This window comes from Carassius auratus, chromosome 40 (genome assembly GCF_003368295.1).
Source record: "Carassius auratus strain Wakin chromosome 40, ASM336829v1, whole genome shotgun sequence".
Lineage (NCBI taxonomy): Eukaryota > Metazoa > Chordata > Actinopteri > Cypriniformes > Cyprinidae > Carassius > Carassius auratus.
Genome location: NC_039282.1, coordinates 18,412,102 through 18,429,284, shown reverse-complemented (window position 1 = coordinate 18,429,284; position 17,183 = coordinate 18,412,102). Strand labels below are relative to the sequence as shown.

Sequence of the window (17,183 nt, the reverse complement as noted above, 5' to 3'; positions counted from 1 at the left end):
TCTTTACTGTTACTTTTGATCAATTAATGCATCCTAAAGAATAAAGGTATTTAAAAAACTGACTTTAAACTAAGCAATTGAAATGTTGGAGCTTGTTTAACAGCGTCACACTGCAGAACACGGCCGTCACTGCTGGATATGACAACAAACCAGAAGCTGAATCAGAGATCGGATTGGTGGCAGATTGTCCTCAGCTGAACGGATGCTAATGGGATCTAGAAATACGTTAACTGCTAATAAAGTCTCGAGCAAAGTAGTTAGAAATGGCAGGATTTAGTAAGAACTCCACTTGAAAGCAGCTGGTTTTGATTCTTTGTAATTTGATCTTAAGGCACTCGGAGATCTGCTGCGATCAATCAGTGGAGATGTTTCTGACAGAGACTCCAGCGAGGAGTTTTATATCAGCTCTCTGAATTTAACTCCACTATAGCAGAGAGCTGCGATAACTAAATTGAACTGATTTAACACTCAGATGTGATGGATGAGACTTATCTTTCAGCTTTTGACGCTTTTTACTTGGAGGTAGTCGAGAAAAACAAAAGGAGAGACTGGGTTGGGAACACGATGCTGGCCAGACTGAATTTATTTAATTTATTTTTTATTTATACTATAATATTACTATTATATTTGATTTATTTTTATTTATACTAATATATACACACACACACAATACTGTTTAAAAGTTTGGGGTCAGTATGTAAAAAGCATCATTCATCAGGCATGCATTAATTTTATTATGTCACAAAAGATTTCTATTTCAAATAAAAGCTGTTCTTTTGAACGTAGAGAGAAATGTCTGATGTCTGATGGACTTTTGAAGTGTCTTTGCATCATATTCACCAGGAGTCATGTGGAAGGTTAAGGGTGATGCTTCCTTTGATGTCGTCTCTGAAGCGGAGGTATCCAGCGTCGCCAGGCTCACGTAGAGGATGATGATGAAGCCCATGCCAATGTTGAGGGCTTGAGGGAATCGCTTCGGTTCCCTCATTGATTCTCCAGTGGAAGAACCTACACAAACGAAGCGAGAGAGAGACTGATCGTGTGTGGGTGAAGCTCTGCTCCAGGCATCTCATGCACAAAGCCTCGCCAAAAAGTAGTGTGAAAAGATGATGCTGCCTTCTAAGACGCCTTCCTTTGATCAAATTCATTAGCAAAGGATGGAGCTAGCAACGGGTAAGGTCATGTGTTCAGTCCCAAGGGAAATGCATGAATCAGGGAAATCTGCAAGTATCAGCACTTCCAGTTTATTATATTCTGACACCCATTTTCAAGACCTTTACAAAAAAGAAATTCACCAGTTTACTCTAATGGTGAATGAAAAAAAAATCCATTGTCTTTTCATGAATGTGTCTTTCCATTGTATTGCAAAGAAAGAAAAGAAAAAATTATTATGAGAGATGTCAAATTTATTATCACTCCTTGAAGCATTGTTCCCTTGATTTGTAATTTAATGGCAGGGTAATATAACAAATTTATAGTAATATAGTTATATAAAATGCATCATTAGTTTTTTTTTTTTTTTTAAGAAGTACTCTTTGCAGAAAAAAAAATTGCATTGCATTGCAACTAGCTCAGCATTTAAAATAAATAAATAAATAATTTATTTTATTTTAATAATTTATAAGACCATAGAAAGAAGCAAGAGGCACACAATTAAAGTCAGTAAATACAGTATAAATGTAATTATTATTACATATTAAAAAAAAAACAATTTCTTCCAATGCCAAAAGGAACAATGTTTAAAAAAAAAAAAAAAGATTAATTGAACACCATGTATAGTTGAAGAATCAAAATAAAAAAATTAAACCTCAATCGTCATCTCACCACTCCAATTCCCTCAAAGGCAAATATGGCTGTTCCAAAGAAGAAGGAAAACTTCCTCCACGAGGAGATGTAGGGCAGACGTCTGGATCACTCACATCCTACAGACAGTCAGAGAGGGTAAAAGACATGATATAGTTACACATCAGGATTAGAACTGCAGTCTTTCTTTGGACACAGCAGATGAACACACACACACACACGAACAGGCACAGTACATGTACAGATGTAGAGTCAGCCGCCCACAGCCCTGAATATCTGCTGCATTACAAAAAAGCCTCCAATATGATTGGTAGCTTCATACACTTTGTGAGCGTTTTGCATGCATAGGCTGCATCAGGGACTTCCTAGGCTAAACAATGAGGTTTCCCGACTACAAAAGTGGATATATGAGACTAGACATACAAGGTCTGCATGATTAATCAGATAAAACCTATTTTAAAAAACTCTGATATGGCTTAGTGCAGTTATCAAATCACAAACGCTGCGATACATTTAAACAAATGTGTAATACACGAGTGAAGCATGCCACTGTGTTCTTGTCTCCTGCATTTCAGAGCGACTCTGTTCACAGTAAATGCTCCTCTCTGCATCAGCTTGAGTTTGAGTTTGAGTCCCAATTTGTAATGACAAGCTGTTATAAAATCGCTTCTCATTACAATAACTGAAGCTCAATGCCCCTGCCATTGCCATGAGTTTTATGCTGAAATAAAAGCTTGATGGTTTAACATTTGAAAATGAAGAAATTATACAGCCATAATTAACTGTAATATTAGTAATGTGTTTACAGTTGTACTGAAAAGTTAAATAATGATTGTTATTTTCTTAAATACTTTTTTTTGTAGTGATATTCCATTAGTAATATTTCTTATTATTTATTTACTAATAATAATAATAATTATTATTATTATTATTATATCATGTTTGTTAAATACTTGATTAAAAAAATTAAATATTTCAATAGTATTTTTATGTTAATAGTTTTGTTAATAATAATTATTATTATTATCATTATTACATTTCTTAAATAACTGATTGATTTTACAATAATATATCCCAATTACAATATTATAATTTTAGAGTTTAAATATTACATTAGTAATATTTCTTATTTTAATAGTTTTGCTGACTAAATAAATAATTATTATATAATTGTTTTATTAATTACTTGATTTCACATTAAATATTACAATACAAATATTACCATTTTAATAGTTTTGTTAACAACTTAGTAAAAACAACTTCGTGATAGTAATAGTAGTAGTAGTAATAATAATTATTACTATTAATTTATAGTCATATTGCTATTTAATTCAATCACAGCAAACCCGGAGCTTTATAAGAATGCATTTTAACTCACAAATTTAATTTAGTTTATTTTTTTATATGTATATTTTCAGTTTTCCCTCAATCTGTGCAGCTGGCACACATACTCACGTTGAGTATATATGTGAAGATGAGGATGATGCTGACAGCCATACAGAGGTTGGCGATGGCTGAGAGTGCGGCCATGTTCCTCAGGTCTCTGATGAAGGTCAGAACGATGATGAAGGGGAGGAGGAAGACCATGTAGAGCCGCAGGTCCAGCCCCGCATCTGCAGAGACCGAAGGAGTCTCTCCCTGTGAGATGTTGGAGTGTATCAGCACCGTCTCCACCGAGCTGTTCAGATGAGCTCCCTCCATCACCTAACAAACACACACTGTGCATCAATTACCTTTTACATTCAGAAAAAGAAACCTGACTGGCAGCTGCTGGGTTTTATTCTGATAAAAGTGTATTTCCATTAGTTTTCATTAGCTCTGGTGCCGTCACATAATAAAAATCAGTTTATCTATGGAGAAATTTTATATTTCTGGAGCTCTAGTCACACATACCTGTTTAATGTTCTCAGCCAGGAACACAAAATAAACACTACAGAAGCCCAGCTGGGTCAAAACCAGGAAGAAATTCACCAAGTGCCTGTAAAAGATATTGACATGAGAACATATCACAGGATTATATGAGAAGACAGAGATTGTGTGACGTGAGAGACATGAAACTAGCATAGTGTAGGAAATCAGCTGTATTAACAGCAGCTTTTATAACTGGTTTGTGTACTGATAATTGCATTGCTTTTACCTGTTTCAGTGTTATGTTATTTGCTTGTTTTAAGGTTATTGCCATTTAATACCAAAGATGCTTGCATTTGCAATATTTGCTTTGTTAGGATGAGCAAGCAACAGTTGTGAAAGACTTATGATGTTATGTATGCTGCTTAGAGTCTGATTATAGAAGTTTTAACTTAGCTGACTTTTGTTTTATTTTTGCACGAACTGCTTTGCATTGCAACCAACAAAATAAGAGATTTTATTTTTACTACTTTCCTTTCAACTACAAACTGAGCCTCAACAAGAACAACCACAAGGCAGTCTTCTACATCACTCCTGAAGGACTTCAACCTGTGCTTTATGGGTTAGGCAAGATTTTCCGATCCTTCCCCTTCCTGAATAATCAGAGTTAAAGGTGTAAGATAAAAGCATGCACCGAGTAACATTGCACCGCTTCCGGCTTAAGTTTTAAATTGAAAGTCTAGATCCCACATTGAAGAGCTACCAGTAAGACCCACATAGACCAATCCAGAAAGGATTCGGTGATACTAATCCTGAGGGTGTTAGTATATTCCAGTCCAGAGAAAGAACTGAAGGGCCAAAGAAATGCGGTCACTACCCATGAGACCTAGAGGGGCTATGGAGTTGAAAAACTTGGATGCTTTACTATGATATGTAAAAAAGCCCAGAGAAAATCCAGTAGTATCTCAATACAGCCATATACCAGGGAGACCACAGGGAGAAAAGAGCCTTCAGTCCAGGAAACAGAGCCAGGTCAGATACTTTTATGGTTGCCAAGCACGGATGGACTGCAGAAAGGAGACTTTCAAGAGTCACAAGATGGTGTAGCAGTCATACAACGAGCCCTAGAAATAGGAAGCCACTGTAAACAGGAAGTGACCATTCAATGTAAAAGCTCAGAGGCAGAGGGAACTATGAGCACGGTCCGTAAAAAGAACCAAGGCAAAATAAAACCGTACACTATGAGTGGAGAAAAACATGAAGAAGTCTCGGGGTGAGACTCCTAATATGGAAAATGTTAGGATATATAAAGAGGCAATGATAGACTTCCAAAATGCACACGAGTTCCTCCTTACTTCAACACATGTAGATGATGACAGAGATAGTGCAGTCACAGTTTCTGACCCACACCCACCTCGGTCGCCCATTACAGAAACAGTTACAGAGGATAATGATCTGAATGTATGAAGGCTGGACAGCAGTGAGTCATCAGAAGATGATATTAGAGAAGTAAGACTGAAAAAAGAGAACAGGCAGCAACTAAATAATGATTGGCCTGAAGTTAATATTAAAGGGATAAAATACAAGAAACCTAGCAGCAGAGAGAGAAAGAGGCTGACAATTAAAGAAAAAGTGCTATAAAAAAGAAGAAGTTTAATGTATGGTCAAATGAGGACAGCAAGTAGATCTTCAGCAGCCAAAAGTATTGCTGGGGCAGAAGTTTGGACAGAGTCTGGTAAGCAGGCGTTATTTCAGGAACGATATTCTTATATGAGGAACACAGTTAGGGAGATGGACAGAATGCTAAAAGGCCTTAAAAAAAAGAAAAGAAAGAACTGCAAATGACATTAGAAGAGCCAGAACCTGAATATAGCAAGGGGAAAGACTCCAACTCCTAGATACCTCACATTTAATTCCTTAAAAGAGTCAGGAGAAGAACAGGTTGATTTAGACTCTGAATTATTAGAGTTAAACTTAACTGAGGCTGTAAGGCAGCGAAACAGGGCGAGGACCTCAGTGTTTATGCAACCCGCGTTATGAAAGACTGCAAGACTTGGCAAAGATTCGATTAGCAGGTTAATGCACACTTGCACAGGCCACGCTGTCTCTGCTGAAGCCTTGGAGAAGGCACAAGAGGTAACTGGGAAAGAGGAGAAGTTAAGCAGTGGAAAAAAGACTTAGTTGAAGCTCAAAAAGGTGGTGTACTGATATTAAGTATGTGGCTGTCAATAGAAGATTAGAGCCCTCATGAGGATACGATTAGGTTGTTGCATGAAGTAAGTGGAGGTAGACCTGAAGGACACACGTTACACCACAATATTAAACAATGCCAGCAAAAAAGAAATTGAAAACATATTAGCAGAGTGTAATCTTAGTACTTAGCCTTTTAAAAAAGAAAAGAGAAAAACCACTCAGAGCATTAAAGCATTTAAACCTAGAACTGGGGAGCAGAAAAGATATAATACTAGGCTCCAGAGTTTGCAGACTAACTAAAGTGTCCTTAGTTCTGGGAAGTGGACTAATCAGAGCCCCAAAAAACTGAGGAAAAGGCATGTCTAGAGTAGTAAAGAAGACAGGGACACCTGTTAAGAACAGCTATATCCCTGGTGAAAAATGAGAACAAATAACTCCAGAAGATAAGAGAAAAATTATAAATAAAAGAAAAAATAGAACAATTACCACAAAGAAGGTGAGGAGGAATAAAGTGACTGAGAAAACGCAGAAGAAACAGGAAATAAGAAAAGAGTAACAATATAAAACTATTTGACTGAAGCAACTGAATCAGAATCAAGTATTCAAGCCATGCGAGTAGCTTTTAAGGGGATTGTTCAAAAAAAATTGAAATTATGTTATTAACTAAAACTATTAAACAACATTTTTATTTATTGAAATAAAGCTGAAATAGTAATATTGTAAATAATAGATTTAAATGAGTAAGTTTGTCTTTACAACTGATGGAATAAGCTGTCATGAATACTAAACTTAAAGAATGAAAAAATAAAAACAAAAATGACAGACAAAAGTCCACAACAGTAAATCTCAATAAAACATTTGAATGAAATTTAAGAAAATATTCAAATAATTTAATACATTTAATGAACATACAAATATAAAAGCCAATTAAAAAGATGAATAAAATTATAATTGTTTATAACTAATACTAAAATAACACTGAATAGAAATTGTCTTAATTCACTCAACCTTAATGTTTTTCAAAACCTATATGACTTTCTTTTGAACCCAATTGACTTTCTATGACTTTTGATTTAAAGATCATGCGCTTTTTTATGAATAAAGACTTTTAAAAAAAGATGCAAAAGCACCATAAAAGTTTTTTAAAAAATTGTGAGATGATTTCAGGCTTTTCCACAAACAAATTTATAGTTATATGCTATATTACATATTATTACAATATTTATTTAAATATACAAAAATCATTCTAATTATTTTTATTTATTATTTGTATTATAAGTACAGTATAATAATATATCATATCTTTTTATCAGCATGTAGTATATTATTAAACAGTAAATGATGACAGAATTTTCTGCTATATAAAATGTTAATATTTATAAATAATAATTACTATTATTAATCATTTTTTTGTTGTACGGTAGTAGTAGCATCATCAGGCTTATATTTTTTAAAGTGCATGATATTATCTTCCGACACAAATAAAAATGAGGCAGTATTTCCCGGTAAGACAGATCTTTTTAAGATTCAGGGGCGAGGTGTGTGTGTGTGTGTGGGACATCAGATGTGAAAACACACCCCTGCAGGCAGCGTCCTGAATATATTCAGTCAAGCACAGACATTTGCCCTCGTGCCATCCCTCTTTCTCTCTATCACATATGCACACGTGTGGGGGGCTGTCATGCCAGTGAACTGCATGATGGGATAGCTCACCTCCCAAAATGAGCACCTTTCCTCAGGCACTGGGAGGAACTCATCTCCATGGCAACTGCAACCGTGTCGCTGTAACCGAGGGGGGAACGTTTCAACCTGTGAGGAAGAAGACAGAGAGAGGAAAACAATGGCAAATATTCTTCAAGAACAAAGCATTGCAGGAAAAAATAAACTGTGTTTTGTGTAATTCCAGAGGGACAAATGCAGTCAAAACACTTAAATAAAAGAGGAAGGACAAAAAAAGTTCAACACACATGACACCTTCTCTTCATGTGGTTGGGGACAAAACTGACCCCTAAAGCTAAATCTGACAAGACCGCTCTTTGGTGACTTCTCCCAAGAATACTCATTTCACACAAAGCAATGTTTAAGGTTTTCTTTAACTATAATAAACCCTGATGCAATAATCAAAACAGCCAAATCTCATCTGATTAACTGATAATCTGAAATCATATCCTCACTGTGATAATGATGAGATGAGGTTGACATCTCTTCACGCTAACGCTGACACACGCTGCAGAACCCCGTCCCACATCTGAGTGATGCAGCAGCCTGCGCTTCAGGAGTCAGACCCGAGGGAGAGGCTTTGATCGCGTTTGAAGAGGGAGTGCATGCACGAAGCACCGTTTTTTAAGTGTGAACGCACAGACAGAAATCCAGACTGCAGGAAAGTCCACTCGCTAGAAAACCGCTGTGTTCAGAATACACAATACGCATGCTTCAAATGCTTGAGCTGACTGCAAAAACACTATGATTAGAATTTCAAACAATCTGAGACGCTGATGTTTATTTAGACAGTTAATGAGATCTGTTTTCCAGGTTACCCATCAGGAACAGCCCTTCAAATGCGACACGGGAGCCTCTTTATTCAGCTCTCACTGCATGTGTGTTTGCGCTTTTGCATGGGAAGTGAGCTTTAGTTTTTTTGTCACCCACAGGATCAAATGTTTGGTTAGAATTCCAGAAAAGTTTCCAAGAAAAGAGGGGGAAAAACTCCACCAGGAGGCCACAACGATCTGAAAGTCACCTGCACTGTGTGATGCTTTATCTAAAAACTGAGATGAGAAACTGCTTTGTGTGAAATTACTATTTTGGGGGTTATTTTTGTCTATTATCCAGGTAAAGTGAAGAATGACCGGAAATTAGTCGAGAGAGAGAAAAATGGGACTGAGATATGAGTGGATCACAAGTGGACGAAGAGCTAACAATTAAATAATTAAAATATAAATAAATAAAATTATATTAATTATATATATGTGTGTATATATAAGATGTATAAACCAAAAAAAAAAAATACTTGCATGCCATGTGACCATTAACCAACATCACAGAACTGTGATCATGCAAATACATTGTTAAATTACTGAAATATTCATTTATAAGGGGTCTTCAAGGCAATATTTTAGGGTCAATGGGGTTCAGCCGACACTTTTTTTTATCATACAGCATTATAAGTCGGAGTAGAACAAGGGTTGTAACAGTTAAATAAAACTAACACCTTATGTATTGTCATGTGCATGTTTCTTTTCTCCTTGCCTGACCTGGTTTTCCTTTGTTGATTGATTAGTTCATTAGTTTCCACCGGTGTTCATTAATTATCTTATTAGTCCATCGTTTTGGTTTAGTATTTATACTTTGTCCTGTCTCTGTCATGTAAAGAGATCATTTTTTTCATTTCTGCCTTGTGGATTTTTTAAAGACTCTGTTTGTTTATTATCTGACTCCTTTGAGCTCTTTTCCCCTCTCAACACGTGATGTATATATTAGGGGTGTAATAATTAACCGCCAGCCGTTGAAAAGTTGTTTAAATCGGTTGAGATGAAAAACAAATCGTGATTCAAGGTTAGGAGTTTATATGAATGTGTGTCTGAGGGAAACCTGCTGTCTTCTTTTCTTTTCATCTTTCCTCTATATATCACATCTTAAAGTTAATAAATGCAGCACTGCTTTGTTTACAGCAGAAACCCAGGAAAAGCTTTAAGCGCCACCTGCTGGCAGAGGGGGAATCTGCGTCTCGTTCAGCTCGTCTGATATATATAATATATGTGTGGTTTTTATACAATTTTATTTTAGTTTTAGTTATCTTTGTATGAATTTTTTTTTTAAATTTTTTCATTCCGTATTGACATTGTTTACTGTTCATTATTCAATAATAAACATATACATTTTAGTTTCAATTCAATTGAATATTTTAGTTTTAGTTAACTATAACACTGACTAAGATAACTCAAACCTAGTTCGCTCATGTTTGCATCATGGCTCGATGTGACATAACGCTCAATGCGGATCAGCCATCGCACCCCAGTTCCAATGTCAAATTAGTATTTTATTAAGAAAATAATCACTGATCATAACACCTGATTCTCCACCAGTGTTGGGCAGCAACTAGTTACTGTAATATTACAGTTAGCATCCATAAAACAGCCTACCATATTTTCCGGACTATAAGTCACACTTTGTTTCATAGTTTGGCTGGTCCTGCGACTTATAGTCAGGTGCGGCTTATTTATCAAAATTAATTTGACATGAACTGAGAGAAATGAACTAAGAGAAAACACTACCGTCTCTCTATTGCTGCTGCTGGAGCAGCTGGAGACTGTAATGTTTTCTCTGGGTTCTTGGTTCTAAATAAATGCAATTTATAGTCCAGTGCGACTTATATATGTTTTTTTCTTTATCATGACGTATTTTTGGACTGATGCGACTTATGCTCAGGTGCGACTTATAGTCTGAAAAATACGGTAGTTACTTTTGATGCCTCAATTTAAAATCCAACAATCAAATAATTCCTATTTTCATAATTTTCCTGACTTGCATATGGTGTGATGTCCTCAGTGCAGCAGGGAAGCTTGGAATATGGAAAAGCTTACATTCAGCAGATAGAAATATTGCTTTATATTGATTCTGTCAGTAAAAAAAGATGATCTGAAACTGTTGAGTAAGTTGTGCCTTTACTTAACTCTTGCATTACATCCCACCCACACCCCTATGATCAGCATGTGGTACAATACATAATTAAAAATATTTTAATAATAACCTAAATACCTAACCATACCCTATTCTTACAAACTTGTGATTTGATAAAATATATAATGAAAGCTTCAAGCTCCACATGACAATTAATGAGATTAATACAACACAACTACTTGAATATCGCTATAAATCACCATTGAGTGTTTGTAATAACATCTGATTGTGATACAATGTGGATTTTGGTCAAATGATGAGGCAGAAATATGTTGTTAGTAACATTCTAGAAGACTTTTATGAGGAAGATACACAATCACATACTCTGTGGGGCGAAGAAAAAGTAATGCATCTAGTAGTGTAACTAATCACTGTTGCCAGAAAGTAATAATATTAACTTACTTTTGAAAGGAGTAACTAGTAATGAATAATATATTACATTCTTTGAGTAACTAGTCCAACACTGTTCACCACACAAACCATGCTTAGTTATGCCTAGTACTAGTTCTGCTTACAAAACCCACTTTTTACAAAATCAAACCACTTCTCCATTAACGAACTGTCTCGCAGTCGCGCTCACTTTTTTTTTTTTCAATTAAATAGAAAAAAAACAGAAGCTGAAATGTGATTGGTTGTGGCATCTGAAGCAGTGGGCTGTGATTGGTGCGTTCTTACCGCTCACTGAGCTGATGACTGCAGCTGACCAGGATGTGCATGCAGTGGACACACACAACACCCATCAGAACCAGACTAACTGGACCGAGCTGAAAAAAAAAAAAAAGGAGAATCTTGTGTTTTAGACTCTTTTAAAAACTGTAAGTGTAAGCAATAAACCCTTATCGGTCTCTCTCAGTGTGAACTTTGCTTACATACTGCACAAGGCCTTTATGGCATCAATAAAGTTAGTGGACTGACACGCTTACAAACAAACAGCAGTTGAGCTGTCTGCATACAATACAGCCTACACGGGTTCAGTCTGTAAACCAGTCAGACCCGTTTTAAACTCACATTCCACCCATTAAACACTCAGTATCGGGCGATCAGGACATGATGGTGAAAACAAATGGATCTAATCACAGGAGCAATAAAGCTGGAACCAACACATTCATTTAAAACTCCTCTCAAGCATTTCAGGTTTTTACAGTCGGTGGTGTACATGGTGTAGTCTGACCCTGAAAACCCGGACAAACAAACTACAAGAGTTTTCGGATTCCGAGTCAGTCTTAAAACTTTCAAAAGAAGGAAAGTAACATTTTGCATGCGGCTGAAATTGATTTATACTTGGTTTATCGCTCATGAAGGAGCTGCGATGCTACATACCACAATCCCAGCGTTCTTCACTGCCAGAGGAAGCCCAAGCAATCCTGTGCCGATGTTCCCCTTTAAGAGATGCAGCAGGGTTTGAGTAAACCTGAGGAGCAGAGAAAACAAAACAGACGTTATATGTTGTTATTTAAAGCAGGGAGATGTCAGACATGAGAGAGGTTACAACATGGTGTATTATGTAATTTGCTGTTTATATACACACACACATCTGTTACAGATAAAATGACTGTTTGCAAACAAACAGCTGTTTTAACCCTAATCTACAAAAGAAACCCTGATGCGAGACTCACGTGATGCCTTGTGGCAGATGTTCTGGATCTTCATCTATGTCTACATCCTCCTCCTCCTCTTCACCTCCTGCTTCCTCCATCAGAGGGGTCATCAGCTCCATGTCTGCTCCGTGAAATAAAACCACAGACTTAAAGGCATCGGATCTTACGGAGTATTAAATGAATGGCCTAATTAAACAGATCTAGTTCATAAGAAAAAATAAAAAAAGTAGGTCTGTTTAAAAACAGCACACTGCTGCTTTATTCAGTTCATAAAGAAGCAGCCCAGAATAGTCTGTCCGCTCAGGCTCATGTGGACGATGTGTTTCTCAGACCATGCATCTGGTGATCATAACAGGTCAGAGGTACTTTAAAAAGTAATAATTAAAAAAAATGTTTAACTATATATTATTTCATTTTAATATATACATATTTGTGTCTTTTTTTAAATTAGTTTTTTTCTTTAAATAAATATTTAAAAAACATTTTAAATGTACATTTATAGTGCATATTATTAATTATTATATAGGGTTATTCAAAACAATACTGCACAGCATGATTTAAAAAAATATTTTTATATTTATTTACAGACTGTTTTATTGAATATTAAATATTTGATTTTAAAAGATCTAGTAGTACAGTGTTTTTATTGTTTTTCTGATGTGATGAATTTAATGCACGAAGCCAATGAATCAACAGAGCCTTTGGCAGACATCACAGATTGGTTCAGTGTCGTCTGTGAGGTTAAACACACATCTTTACCTAGTTGTTCAGCTGCTGGCATCTTGTGCTGCTCATCTGGAGGGTGTTTGTTCAAACCTGCTGTGGGTGTTGTGTGCTCTGATGAGTTGGCACACGGGGTATCAGCTGTAGACGGCATACACACAATGACATGCGTTCATTACACTCCAAACACATGACAGACAGAGAACTCAAACTACACCATTTGACTTGTTGCACACTACTGTGACATTTTAAAACTAACCTGTAATAGCATTAATGTGAAATGTTAAAGTAGTTCCTAATCATAACTGTTAAGCAGCTTAAACACATAAATATTATACATATCATGTTGCAAACACTATCAAAGCTACTAGACACTATTTTTCCACATTTTAGAGTAAAAATAAAGTCATCAAAACTATTAAACCAAAAAGTAAAAGTATGGAAATGCACTCTGCTCCATTATATATATATATATATATATATATATATATACACTCTCAAATAATATTATTTATATTATATACATAACACATAACACATAATATTATTATATTATATAATACATATACAGTATTGCTTAATAATTAACAATAATGATTATAATAACAATAAAATCTACAATTCAAGTAGAATTATTATACAAGCAACACACAACACAATATAGTGGACATTAGAAAATTATTTTAAATATTGATTCACGGAAATATGTGAATTAATGTATTTAGTAAATACTATTTAATAAAAAAGTGTGTTAACAAAACATGAAATATATACATGTTTGTGTGTGTTGCATTATGTCTAATGCATATAATAATATTATAATTTTTAAACACACAATAGTACACAATTTACATATATTTTACAGATTTTTTTACATAAAATACTAAAAACCTACTTATTTCTTTTTTTTATTCACGGAATATATTAATTAGAAAAAAGGGTTTACTAAAATCCCTATACTTATATATATATATATTTTGTAAATCTTTATATATATTTGAACCCTATCATTGAATATAAACTCTCAATCAAAATAGCTAAACAACAACTTTACATTTTAAAAATAAAACAGTATAAGGAGCTAAATGTTAATGCTGTATAGCGTGATGGAAGTGGAGGATGTTACCGACGGAGCGCAGAAATCACAGCCGCTCCTCTGTTGCTCTCTCCGGCTTGACGCGCGACCATCACCGGCCCTGTGCTGGATCCGGATCCGCTATCCGCAGCGAACAACCCGCGCGATCAGATTACTCAGGCGTAAAGTGATGACATGCCATCCTTGAATATGAGTCCTGGGTTTGAGATTTGTAGTGGATGACAGCGAATGAAACAGACTCGCACGATGGAAATCATCACAGGATCCCACAGTCACACACAAACTATGCGCGCAACGTCACCGCGGTAATGACGGAGCAAATCCTTAAAGGAGCCGCGACACTAATACAGCCGCCCGGACAAGAGTCGCGTTTGACTGGTTAGTTTTAGCAGTTACCAACTACACCATAATGCAGGCTACTTTTTTAATTATGACATTTTTACCCAACCAACACAATGGGAATATTTATATCCTATATTATATTTAGTTTCACTAGTAGCTGATTTTTCTTTTCTTTTACCTGTCTCCTTATGGAGTTTTAATAAAGTTCTATAATGAATGTTTTAGAATTCCAATAAAAAAAGTCACGAATATCAATCATATGTATGTTAGAAAAAAAATATATATATATATGCACTACAGTGTTTGATGCTTTCTCTGAAACTTACTCTTGATTACTGGGCCAGCTGCTTAATTTATCCTTTTTTTTTCTTTTTCTTTTTTTGTGAATCGTTAATAAATTTGGAAAGTAATCTTCTGGCAGGCAGGGAAAGTGTGTAGTTTGTCTAGTGTAAAAAGTAACTTTAAGTCCTTTGGCTAATATGAAGTAGGAGAAAAACACTATATTTCAATGCTTTTGTGAGCTAATGCAAAGCTTTACGAGAAAATGCCTTACTTTGTGAGAGAGCACAAAAAGTTTTGCAAGCCAATGCAATATTTCTCAGGGGAACTAAATACTTTTTGCATGAAAGATTGGAAGAAAGTTATATTTCAGTCAGTGCATTCTCTCATAAAACATTTGTGTTGAAAAACTATATTTGAATGCTTGTGTAAGCGAATGCAAAGTTCTTCAGGGGAATACAAATACTTTTGTGAGAGGACACGCGAGGAGAAATTGTATTTCAATGAATGCGCACACAAAGCTTTTGCGGATAAACTACATTTCAGTGCTTGTGCATGTAAAGTTTCTCAAGAAAATGCAATAATTTAAGCAAGAAATCACAACGTTTTGTCAGCAAAAGCAAAGCTCCCAAAATAATTAAATACTTTCGTAAGAGACAGATGGGAGGAAAAACTTGAAAGTTCCAAACACAGTCTTATTAAAACCAGTCGGCATGACTTTCTACTTCTTTATTAATACTTTAAATCCTGTTATGTTATTAAAAGTTAAGGCACATTTTTAGATCCAAGTCCTGCTGGAATACATTTTAAAATAAGAGTACATTTGCAGCTGGGATTGTATATCACAGATGTGTCATAGGAACATTCACTTCAATGTGCATATGCTCTCACACACACACACATTAACAAAAAACATCAGCAACTGCTTGTTAAGAGGCATTTGGTAGTGAGCAATAAGAAGTATACATTTTAGGTAACATACAATTCTGTCATTAATGGTTTCATGTGAACCCATAAATGTTCATTTGTGTGTGTGTGTGTGTGTGTATGCATAAATTTGCATGCTACAGACATGTGCAATACTACAATCACTTTTCGTTTGTACTGACTTTGAGCACAGAGGCATCAGATCTGGCCCGGTTCCTGGGTCAGTCTGAGTCTGCTGTATCTCAGGTGCTTTGGCATGAAACTAGAACCCTGTAAATGCATTTGGAGCCAACATGGCCGCCACAGATACGAATGCTGGTGGCTGGGAGAGGTGCTCTGTCAGAAGCCCAAATGGAAGACTCCTTCAACATACTCCAAACATGGCACAGAAAACCACTACTTTATCAATCCATTCATCCTTATGATTGAGTCCATTGGGGAGTTGGCATTGGGAAGGAACAAGGGGAAATGTAAGAGAAAGACAAGGGCAGAGGACATTTGGCTATTTGGAGTCTGTCTCCTCGATGGCTCCGGGTCTCGTCGCCACGTAGACTAAGAGGACGATGAGCAGCACGAGGAAGACGAGTGTCGGAAGAACGATGGTTGTCACCTGCTCCCGCGCCTCATGCATGGCCTGTTTGCGCTCCTTTTTGTCCTTCCACGACTCCTTCTTCGGCTTGCCCTTCAACTGTCGCATGGCTCAGTGTTTCCACACAGCGGGTCACCGGCGATCCCGAGAGAAAACCCAAAAGACAATGTCCTGTAAACAGCATTAACAATTTTGTGATGCTAAATTATTTTCTATTGAAGCACATGACCATACATTTGTTAATGGCTTTTATCTATAAATGGATAAACAACTAAGGATTATAATTTCAAGTTTATCTAAATCTTAAATGTATATTTAGATGCTTTCAGTGGTCTTTCAGTTGAACGTATTTTAAAGTGACGTATAATATTCAATGAGAAAAATGCAGGGTGAAGTTTGAAATCATACTTTAGGATTTGATTGGATAATAATTGATAATTCCATAGAAAAAAAAATTATATATATAAATTAACAATGATCAATTCTATACAATAGTACCAGGGATGCATATTAAATAATACATTACAATATTTATATATTATTTAATATCAAATATGATTTTATTTGACTTTAGGATTTTAATCCATTTGCTTTTTTATCTGTTAAACAATCCTCCAGTGTGACAAATTTATTTTTAAGTATGTCTTATGAATTATAAATGCATAATGATTATTAAAAGAACTTGAATTATTAAAAGATTTGGATTTCATCCACTAGGATTTGACTGGATGTGAAGACAGTGAAAAAGTTGTTCCAGGAGGCACAGCAAGTTTTTATATTTTGATAAGAGGGGAGTGAATACACAGGAGTGTATATTAAAAATATTCAAACTCTCATAAATTGTAATATACAGGTGGATGCGATGAACTTCTCTGCACGTGAAAACAAAAGTTAAAGTTCTCAGCATCTCTGCTCGAAACACTAAATCAGCGTTTGAGAAAAGCAGAGTTCAAATCAAGCTTTCAGATCAGGCTGATACAGGACAGAACATACTAGAAATGTAGCGCATGACAGCACGAGCCGCACGCGTTCTCTTCCGCGTCGGTGTTGTTTATGATGAGCTATCGACAGCAAATCAACGACCTGTTGCATGCGACATGACTTG

At 35.7% G+C, this 17,183-nt stretch overlaps 1 pseudogene; it reads right to left on the bottom strand.

Annotated features, from left to right (window-relative positions):
- Window positions 1-748: 748 nt before the first annotated feature.
- Window positions 749-14,263, bottom strand: LOC113058762 (proton-coupled amino acid transporter 4-like; annotated as a pseudogene).
- Between the last annotated feature and the right edge of the window lie 2,920 nt (window positions 14,264-17,183).